The following is a 10,429-nucleotide window of genomic DNA, read 5'->3' on the forward strand; positions in this document are numbered from 1 at the left end:
AGAAGAGACATACAAACATGCAGGGCCTTATAATTGAGGGCCTTACAATTGAAGCACAGCAGGTCATGCGCCAAAGTGAGAACATTATGACAGAGCGTATGCAATACATTTAGACAATGTATATGTTGAACAAGACAAAAACAACCCTCGCCAAAATAGCATACATAAGGAGAATCATTTAGAAAGTATGGAAACAACATGATCATATGCAAACACATGATTGTAAGCACATGCTATGTGACCTTTAAGATATGTAAAAACAGAAAAACATACAGCCATTAATTAAAAAGCTAGGATCCTATTGGAGCCGGGAATAGGGTGATGTTAAATCATATCTCATGATACCTATGGATAAGAAACTGTATATAAACTGTGGGTTTTTGGACATTGAGTGGGAGAGAGCTCGATCGACCATCTCTGCTGTAACAATAAACTGCTTCAACTTTACATTTACATTTAGTCATTTAGCAGACGCTTTTATCCAAAGCGACTTACAAATGAGGACAAGGAAGCAATTTACACAACTATAAGAGCAGCAGTGAACAAGTGCTATAGACAAGTTTCAGGTGTGTAAAAGTCTAAGAAGCAAAACATTAGTAGAAATTTTTTTTTTTTTTTTTTTTTTTTTTTTGAGAGAGAGAGGGCACAGTTAGTGGTATAGCCAGAGAGGCAGTTGCAGATTAGGAAGGAAAGTGGAGACTAAACAGTTGCGTTTTAGTCGTTTCTTGAAGACAGCAAGTGACTCTGCTGTTCTGATGTAGTTAGGGAGTTCATTCCACCAACTGGGCAGATTGAATGTGAGAGTTCGGGAAAGTGATTTCTTCCCTCTTCGGGATGGAACAACGAGGCGACGTTCATTCACAGAACGCAAGTTTCTGGAGGGCACATATATCTGCAGAAGTGAGAGCAGATACGAAGGAGCACAGCTAGAGGTCACTTTGTAAGCAAACATCAGAGCTTTGAATTTGATGCGAGCAGCAACTGGAAGCCAGTGCAAACGGGTGAGTAGCGGAGTGACATGTGCTCTTTTGGGTTCATCATAGACCACTCGTGCTGCTGCGTTCTGAAGCAGCTGAAGAGGTTTGATAGAACTAGCTGGTAGCCCGGCTAGCAGAGAGTTGCAATAGTCCAGTTTGGAGAGGACAAGTGCTTGAACAATGAGTTGAGCTGTATGTTCAGATAGGAAGGGTCGGACCTTTCTGATGTTGTAGAGTGCGAATCTGCAAGATCGGGCAGTTCTAGAAATGTGGTCAGAGAAGTTCAGTTGGTCATCAATCGTAACTCCAAGGCTTTTTACCATTTTGGATGCAGTGATGGTTGCTCCATCCATCTGGATTGAAAAGTTATGGTGAAGAGTCGGGTTGGCAGAAACTTCAAGCATTTCCGTTTTCATGAGGTTAAGCTGGAGATGATGATCTTTCATCCAGAGTGAAATGTCTGACAGGCAGGCTGAAATGCGAGCTGGAACCGAGGGATCATCAGGGTGAGGTATAGCTGAGTATCATCATAATAATAAAAATAATAATATTTTAAATATTTCTTATCAAAAGATTTTAAATATTGAGTAAAAACAAGCAAGCTTTACTTATATGCATACACTTTTTTCCAAAATAACCTTTAAAAAAAATTAAAAATAAAACAATTCGAACAAATGTTTTAAAAACTATAATAAACGTCGATGGTCGATGTCCATGGAGCACGTTTACACACTTTTCAGGATTTTTAGTTTTTCGCCAAATTCTCTCAGCAGCCCGAAGTTTTGAGCGATGCTCACAGAGAACATCAGAGAGCCAGGGTGCAAGAGGACTGGCACGGGCTGGCCTGGATGTAAGAGGACATAGTCTGTCTAGACATGATGCTAGCGTGGAGCAGAGTGTATCAGTGGCGCTGTTCGTATCAAGTGCAGAGAGTTTGCAAGATGGAGGAAGAGAGTTTGAAAGAATGGTGGATAGTCTATTGGGTGAGAGAAAGCGTAGGTTTCTGCGAAAGGCAACCAGAGTTTAGAGGGCACTCTAGAGGGCACATATGTGTACGTGTATGTTTTTGCAACTATTTTCGTTAAGATGACACTCAATTTTGCCATAACATGCTTCGAAGCACGAAGAGGGTGCAAGTAAGTTACCTTCCACGTAAACACCGGGCTCTCTTAAAAGAATGACCAGGCTGGAATTCGACTCACACATGCAAAGCACAACAGATTAGCAGTCCATCGCCTTAACCACTCAGCCACCTCGCCGCGCATATAGGTGCTCTCCTAATGGAGGCTGGACTATGGCATATACGTATGTTTTTGCAGCTATTTTCGCTAAGTATTACATACAATTTTGCCATAAACATCCTTTAAGACGCTGAGAGGTGCAAGTAAGAAACCTTAGACAGAAGCAGTTGCCTCTCTCAAAACAGTGAAACTGTGAGGATGGGATTTAAACCAGAATTTGCAGAGTACAACATACTAACCTAAGCACTCGGCCACCTCATCACGTGTAAGCACAGCGTTGTGCTAGAGAAAGGATTAACTTTTGGGACTCGAATGGATGTTCTTACAGAAAAGATGAAGATAAAGGTTGTCATAAGGAGCTTTATCAGTAGCTCTGATCAGTGCCCCAGAGTTAAGGCTGATTTATACCTCGGCGTCAAGCGCACGCGTATGCTACGGCGCAGCCTACATGTAGTTGCATAGCACCTCGCAGTGGCCGTCGGTGACATTGACGCGCACCTCTCAAAAAAATGTAACGCGTACGCGTAGCTCTGAGATTGGTCGACTTGGTAGCGCTGACGAGTGTGGGCGGAGGTGAGAGCCTCACGAGCGTGAAGTGTGGAGTCCCATGAAAAAAAAAAAAGTGTGGAGTCCCATGAAGGAGCTCTGCATGGAGACTGTTGTTTTGTGTTTACCTTTTCATTAAAGTTGTTGCACGTCCACTGGTTCCTGCCTCAAAATGAGCGAATTTGAGCCACATACACATTAAGGAAGCGTTCAGAAAAAAACAAAACACCAGCGAAGAAACTCAACACAGAGAAACATAAACACCCACTGCCAGCTAGCTTTTCGGAAGTGTATTGCAGAGCAACAGAAACAGTGCGCAGAAGTATAAGTGCACGGCTACGCGCAAGGCTTGCGCCGTGGATCACGCTGATCACTTGACACAGAAGTATAAACCAGGCTTTATTGTTCAACATTAACTGCAACATGTTTCTTCTGGTTTTGTTGGAGAGAAACTAGACAGAATGCCTGAGTCTAAAAACGGCAGCATAGCTGACCTTGGATTTCTGTCAAAATATGGTTTCAGTGCCCTTGCATTCTTCATTACCTTACCCCAGTCCCTGTACAGCCCAATAAATACATCCCAATCTCAACCCTTTTCTCTGCCGTTCAGCGTTGTGACTCCGCTCCCTTTACCAGATTACCCACAATTCTCTTCTCCCAGATTCACATAAGTAGTGTATACTTTTCTTTAAGTAAAAATGAAACAATGTATAAGTAATTATTTTTGGACAAATCAATAACCTGTTCTGCTGACACAGCATGCACTCATTGGTGCCAGAAGGCTGATTGCTGGCAGTTTAAAGTTTGATGCCACCTTGTCGTTGCATGTCCAGATTGGTACACAGAACAGTTCGTAGCTGTTATAGCTATACTTTCGCAGAGGCAATATCGTAGCCTATGAGGTCTATCCGAGGCGTGATCATTGCTGGTTGAAAACTTTACCCAGTACCTTGCTGAGATGACTTGAAATACAGTCAGCTCTGGCAATTTTTGTCAGCCTCTTAGTAGGCTTAATGTTCTGTTGAAAAGGATAGCTGTGCTTCTGTTTCTTTAACATGTTGCAACTTTCGTGTAGCTCCTAAACATGCAGCAGGCTGGATTAACCTGTACCATAACATTCTTCAGAATGCAAGCAGAGTGCGTGTAAGTAACCTTCCATGGAAGCACCAGGCTCTCTAAAACACTAAAGCAATTGAACGACGAGAATGGGATTTGAACTTACACAGGCGGAGCACAATGGATTAGCGGTCCATCCCTGCCGGAGGCTGGATTAACTTTTACCATAACATCCTTCAAATCGCTAAGAGGGTGCGAGTAAAACACCTTCCACGGAAGCACCGGGCTCTCTCAAAAACCAGAGCATTTGAGCGACGAGGATGGGATTCGAACCCACGCGTGCAGAGCACAATGGATTAGCAGTCCATCGCCTTAACCACTCGGCCACCTCGTCACATATGCTTCCACTTTACTGATGGAAGCTGGACTGTGGCACATATGTGTACATGTATGTTTTTGCAACTATTTTCAGTAAGATCACACTCAATTTTGCCATAACATGCTTCTAAGCACGAAGATTACCTTCCACGTAAACACCGGGCTCTCTTAAACGAACGACCAGGCTGGAATTCGACTCACACATGCAAAGCACAACGGATTAGCAGTCCATCACCTTAACCACTCAGCCACCTCGCTGCGCACACAGGTGCTTTCCTAATGGAGGCTGGACTATGGCATATACGTATGTTTTTGCAGCTATTTTCGCTAAATATTACATACAATTTTGCCAAAAACATCCTTTAAGACGCTGAGAGGTGCAAGTAGGAAACCTTAGACAGAAGCAGTTGCCTCTCTCAAAACAGTGAAACCATGAGGATGGGATTTAAACCAGAACTTGCAGAGTACAACATACTAACCTAAGCACTCGGCCACCTCATCACGTGTAAGCACAGCATTGTGCTAGAGAAAGGATTAACTTTTGGGACTCGAATGGATGTTCTTACAGAAAAGAAGATAAAGGTTGTCATAAGGAGCTTTATCAGTAGCTCTGATTAGTGCCCCAGAGTTAAGGCTGATTTATACCTCGGCGTCAAGCTCACGCGTATGCCACGGCGCATCCTACACGTGGTTGCATAGCACCTCGCTGTGGCCGTCAGCGACATTGACGTGCACCTCTCAAAAAATGTAATGCGTACGCGTAGCTCTGAGATTGGTCGACTTGGTAGCGCTGACGAGTGTGGGCGGAGGTGAGAGCCACACGAGCGTGAAGCAGCGGGTGTTTACAAGTGTGGAGTCCCATGGAGGAGCTCCGGATGGAGACTGTTGCTTTGTGTTTACCTTTTAATTAAAATTGTTGCACGTCCACTGGTTCCTGCCTCAAAATGAGTGAATTTGAGCCACTTGCACATTAAGGAAGCGTTCAGAAAAAAACAAAACACCAGCGAAGAAACTCAACACAGAGAAACATAAACACCTACTGCCAGCTAGCGTTTCGGAAGTGTATTGCAGAGCAACAGAAACAGTGCGCAGAAGTATAAGTGCACGGCTACGCGCAAGGCTTGCGCTGTGGATCACACTGATCACTTGACACAGAAGTATAAACCAGGCTTTATTGTTCAACATTAACTGCAACATGTTTCTTCTGGTTTTGTTGGAGAGAAACTAGACAGAATGCCTGAGTCTAAAAACGGCAGCATAGCTGACCTTGGATTTCTGTCAAAATATGGTTTCAGTGCCCTTGCATTGTTCATTACCTTACCCCAGTCCCTGTACAGCCCAATAAATACATCCCAATCTCAACCCTTTTCTCTGCCGTTCAGCGTTGTGACTCCGCCCCCTTTAGCAGATTACCCACAATTCTCTTCTCCCAGATTCACGTAAGTAGTGTATACTTTTCTTTAAGTAAAATGAAACAATGTATAGGTAATTATTTTTGGACAAATCAATAACCTGTTCTGCTGACACCGCATATGCACTCATTGGTGCCAGAGGGCTGATTGCTGGCAGTTTAAAGTTTGATGCCACCTTGTCATTGCATGTCCAGATTGGTACACAGAACAGTTCGTAGCTGTTATAGTTATTCGTTTGCAGAGGCAATATCATAACCGATGAGGTCTATCTGAGGCTTGATCATTGCTGGTTGAAAACTTTACCCAATACCTCGCTGAGATGACTTGAAATACAGTCAGCTCTGGCAGTTTTTGTCAGCCTCTTAGTAGGCTTAATGTTCTGTTGAAAAGGAAAGCTGTGTTTCTGTCTCTTTAACATGTTGCAACTTTTGTTGAGCTCCTAAACATGCAGCAGGCTGGATTAACCAGGGTTAAGAGGGTGCGAGTAAAACACCTTCCACGGAAGCACCGGGCTCTCTCAAACACCAGAAAAAATGAGCGACGAGGATGGGATTCAAACCCACACATGCAGTGCACAACGGACTAGAAGTGCATCACCTTAACTACTCGGCCACCTCATCATGTGTGCATCTACTTCTTTGATGGAGGCTGGACAGCGGCACATATTTGTATATGTATGTTTCTGCAATTATGTTTGGTAAGATGACTTTCCATTTTGCCATAACATGCTTCGAAGCTTGAAGATGGTGTGAGTAAGATAACTTCCCCAGAAGCACCGGGCTCTCTTAAATGAACGATGAGGATGGGATTTGAACCCATGCATCCAGAGAACAATAGATTAGCAGTCCATCACCTCAACCACCTTGTCATGCATTTAGGTACTTTCCAGATGGGGGCTGGACTATGGTATGTATTTGCAGCTATTTTCGGTACAGATGACATTACATTTTGCAGGAACATCCCTTAAAACGCTAAGAGGGTGCGAGTAAAACACCTTCCACAGAACCACCAGGCTCTCTCAAATACCAGAGTATGTGAGCAACAGGGATGGGATTGGAACGCACACGTGCAGAGGACACCCGATTAGCAGTCCATCGCCTTAACCACTCGGCCACCTTGTCACATATGTTCTCACTTTTCTGATGGAGGCTGGACTGTGGCACATATGTGTATATAGAGACAAGATGGCGGCGCGTTCAGTTCGCGAGGCTCAGTGTCTCTCCAGTTTCTGCAATTTTGCAGTATTATTCCTGCTCATTTCGGGTCTGTTCGCTCAGAACAGCAGTGCCTTTAGGTCGTACACCCGACAGGATTTTGGATATTGGTATGTGCATTCCGGACAGTTTTATTAACAATCTTCGACTCATCCCTGAGATCGCCAGAACACCCGGGCCTGAGAGCCCTACCCGGCCGGGCGGAAGTGCTCGAAGGCGGCGCAGAGAACGTAAACAAAGACGGGGGAAGCGCGGCGGGCTAAGAGCTAAGCTAAAGCTAACACCACACCGGCTCTCTTTACCCAGCATCTTTCTCGCCAATGTACGGTCACTGGTGAACAAAATGGATGAGATTCGACTGCGCATCAACCACAGCAAAAGATTATGGAACTGTAATGTCATGATTTTCACAGAAACATGGCTAAACAGCGGGATACCAGACAACGCTGTATCGCTAACGGAGCATCAAACATTCCGAGCAGACAGAACGGCGGATGACTCCGGTAAGACTAGAGGCGGAGGATTATGCATTTATATCAACAAAGCTTGGTGCACAAACTCTGTCGTCGTTGGGAGACATTGCTCTGTTAACCTGGAATTTCTAATGGTTAAATGTAGACCGTTTTATCTGCCACGGGAGTTCACCTCCACCATAATAACTGCTGCTTATATACCTCCCGACGCTGATGCCAAGCTCGCTATGAATGAACTTCATGCAGCCATCAGCAAACAACAGACTGCTCACCCGGAGGCTGCTTTTATTGTTGCGGGGGATATTAATCACTCAAACTTAAACACAGTGCTCCCCAAATTCCATCAAAATATTTTCTGCCACACAAGGGGAAACAAAACTTTAGACCAAGTTTACACAAACATGTGTAACACCTTCCACAGAGGCACCGGGCTCTCTCAAACACCAGAGCAAATGAGTGACGAGGATGGGATTCAAACCCACACATGCAGTGCACAACGGATTAGAAGTGCATCACCTCAACTACTCGGCCACCTCATCACAAATGCGCCTACTTCTTTGATGGAGGCTGGACTGCGTCACATATTTGTATATGAATGTTTCTGCAATTATGTTCGGTAAGATGACTTTCAATTTTGCCATAACATGTTTCGAAACACGAAGATGGTGTGAGTAAGATAAGTTCCCGGAAGCACCGGGCTCTCTTAAATGAACAACAAGGATGGAATTCGAACCCACGCATCCAGAGAACAATGGAGTAGCAGTCCATCGCCTTAACCACTCGGCCACCTCGTCATGCATTTGGCCACTTTCCAGATGGGGGATGGACTATGGCACATAAGTATGTATTTGCAGCTATTTTCTGTACATACGACATTACATTTTGCAGGAACATCCTTCAAATCTATTGCGCTCAGAGCTGCTTTCATGCCTGTGCAGTTCAAACATATCTTTGTCGCTAGAGCTCAAAGTTCACCATAGAGGTGAAAAGGAAGTTCCCTGACCGGGAATCAAAACCGGGCCGCGGCGGTGAGAGCGCCGAACCCTAACCACTAGACCACCAGGGAAGGCTGGCAGAATTTTGCCCTCAAGCCTAACTGTGGGCCTCCACGCAAGTATGCTGCAGCTGCTCTGTTAAAAATAAATCTAATGCTTGTAACCTCCTCCTGGCGAGGAGAAAGTCTCAGACCCTGGATCACAGTTCTTCTAGGGAGGGACTGTCACATGCTCTGTGAGAGCATACTATAGACACCACAACTTGCCATAATAACAAAGCACAGCATATGTTGAATGAACTCCGTGTTGACAGAGCCGTGTCCTTATTACAAGCAACAAGCTAACGATGACAAGCTAAGCTGAGAGGGCCAGTGGCGCAATGGATAACGCGTCTGACTATGGATCAGAAGATTCTAGGTCCGACTCCTGGCTGGCTCGATTTGGTGTTTTTGCTTTGCTGTCAGTCAGTGCACTGCGGTCGCCTTTCCCCCCGCTGGAGCTGTTCAGTTCCACTCTGGAGTGAATCGAGTTTCTGGGGCCGCCAGCACAGAGCCCGTGGGGTGCTCCCCTGGTTTCAAAGGCTGTCCCAACTGCTGATTTTTCTTAACGTCTACTACAGCTACACCAACCGTAAACCCAGCCAACTTTTTGCAAAAGTCCCTACCACTTTGAAGTCACCCAGCCAACTTGCAGCGTAATCTCTTCCTCTTGTAAGTCTCTGAGCTGCAGCAATACCTAAGTGCTCTGATAAAACATGCATAAAATAAAGTATGGCTTTACCCTCCTCTTGGAGAGGAGAGAGTCTCCGACCCTGGATCTCAGGTCTTCTATGGAAGGACCGTCAGGAATCCTGTAAGAGCATCCCATCCACACAACCTCTTGCCATAAAAACAAAGCAGACTGTGTGGTGACGGAACTCCAGGTTGACAGAGCCTTGTCCTTGTTTCAAACAATGTTCTAACAAGGTGCTGAACAGAGTGCCAGTGGCACAAAGGATAACGCTTATGACTATGGATGAGAAGATTCTAGCTTACGGAAACCATGAGACTATATGAGATCAGAAAGAACTGAAGTTTGTGCAGACTGGCCCTCACAAGTGATATCTCCCATATGGTCTAGCGGTCAGGATTCCTGGTTTTCACCCAGCGGCCCGGCTTGGACTCCCGGTATAGGAAGGCTTGAGCGTTTTTGCTTCTGCCCTTTTTGGCCAGCAGTCGGACTGTAGCAACCTTAAGAGGGTCGGCTTGTGGAAAGCTCTCATAAGCCTTCGATAGCTCAGTTGGTAGAGTGGAGGACTGTAGGTGGGTTGTTGGCAATCCTTAGGTCGCTGGTTCGACTCCGGCTCGAAGGAAATCTTTTGCGCTCAGAGCTGCTTTCATACCTGTGCAGTTTGAAAATATCTTTGTCGCTAGAGCTCAAAGTTCACCATAGAGGTGAAAAGGAAGTTCCCTGACCGGGAATCGAACCCGGGCCGCGGCGGTGAGAGCGCCGAATCCTAACCACTAGACCACCAGGGAAGGCTGGCAGAATTTTGCCCTCAAGCCTAACTGTGGGCCTCCACGCAAGTATGCCGCAGCTGCTCTGTCAAAAATAAATCTAATGCTTGTAACCTCCTCCTGGCGAGGAGAATGTCTCAGACCCTGGATCACAGTTCTTCTAGGGAGGGACTGTCACATGCTCTGTGAGAGCATACTATCGACACCACAACTTGCTATAATAACAAAGCACAGCATGTGTTGAATGAACTCCGTGTTGACAGAGCCGTGTCCTTATTACAAGCAACAAGCTAACGTTGACAAACTAAGCAGACAGCAACCTTAAGAGGGTGGGCTTGTGGAAAGCTCTCGTAAGCCTTCGGTAGACCACCAGGGAAGGCTGGCAGAATTTTGCCCTCAAGCCTAACTGTGGGCCTCCACGCAAGTATGCCTGCAGCTGCTCTGTCAAAAATAAATCTAATGCTTGTAACCTCCTCCTGGCGAGGAGAAGTCTCAGACCCTGGATCACAGTTCTTCTAGGGAGGGACTGTCACATGCTCTGTGAGAGCATACTATAGACACCACAGCTTACCATAATAACAAAGCACAGCATGTGTTGAATGAACTCCGTGTTGACAGAGCCGTGTCCTTATTACAAGCCA

At 45.5% G+C, this 10,429-nt stretch overlaps 6 non-coding genes across 6 annotated transcripts; 4 read left to right on the forward strand and 2 right to left on the reverse strand.

Annotated features, from left to right (window-relative positions):
* The first annotated feature begins 3,632 nt into the window (after positions 1-3,632).
* On the forward strand, positions 3,633-3,773 carry LOC130224240 (U4 spliceosomal RNA). Its single transcript, XR_008837307.1, has one exon. It is a non-coding gene; the product is annotated as a U4 spliceosomal RNA (small nuclear RNA).
* Positions 3,774-4,132: 359 nt separating this feature from the next.
* Positions 4,133-4,214, reverse strand: trnas-gcu (transfer RNA serine (anticodon GCU)). Its single transcript has one exon. It is a non-coding gene; the product is annotated as a tRNA-Ser (tRNA).
* Positions 4,215-5,839: 1,625 nt separating this feature from the next.
* On the forward strand, positions 5,840-5,980 carry LOC130224270 (U4 spliceosomal RNA). The gene has a single exon (XR_008837336.1). It is a non-coding gene; the product is annotated as a U4 spliceosomal RNA (small nuclear RNA).
* A 2,677-nt stretch (positions 5,981-8,657) lies between these two features.
* On the forward strand, positions 8,658-8,730 carry trnah-aug (transfer RNA histidin (anticodon AUG)). Its single transcript has one exon. It is a non-coding gene; the product is annotated as a tRNA-His (tRNA).
* An 826-nt stretch (positions 8,731-9,556) lies between these two features.
* trnay-gua (transfer RNA tyrosine (anticodon GUA)) lies at positions 9,557-9,643 on the forward strand. The gene is given in 2 exon segments: positions 9,557-9,593; positions 9,608-9,643. It is a non-coding gene; the product is annotated as a tRNA-Tyr (tRNA).
* Positions 9,644-9,737: 94 nt separating this feature from the next.
* trnae-cuc (transfer RNA glutamic acid (anticodon CUC)) lies at positions 9,738-9,809 on the reverse strand. Its single transcript has one exon. It is a non-coding gene; the product is annotated as a tRNA-Glu (tRNA).
* Between the last annotated feature and the right edge of the window lie 620 nt (positions 9,810-10,429).

Source organism: Danio aesculapii, chromosome 4 (genome assembly GCF_903798145.1).
Source record: "Danio aesculapii chromosome 4, fDanAes4.1, whole genome shotgun sequence".
Classification (NCBI taxonomy): Eukaryota; Metazoa; Chordata; class Actinopteri; order Cypriniformes; family Danionidae; genus Danio; species Danio aesculapii.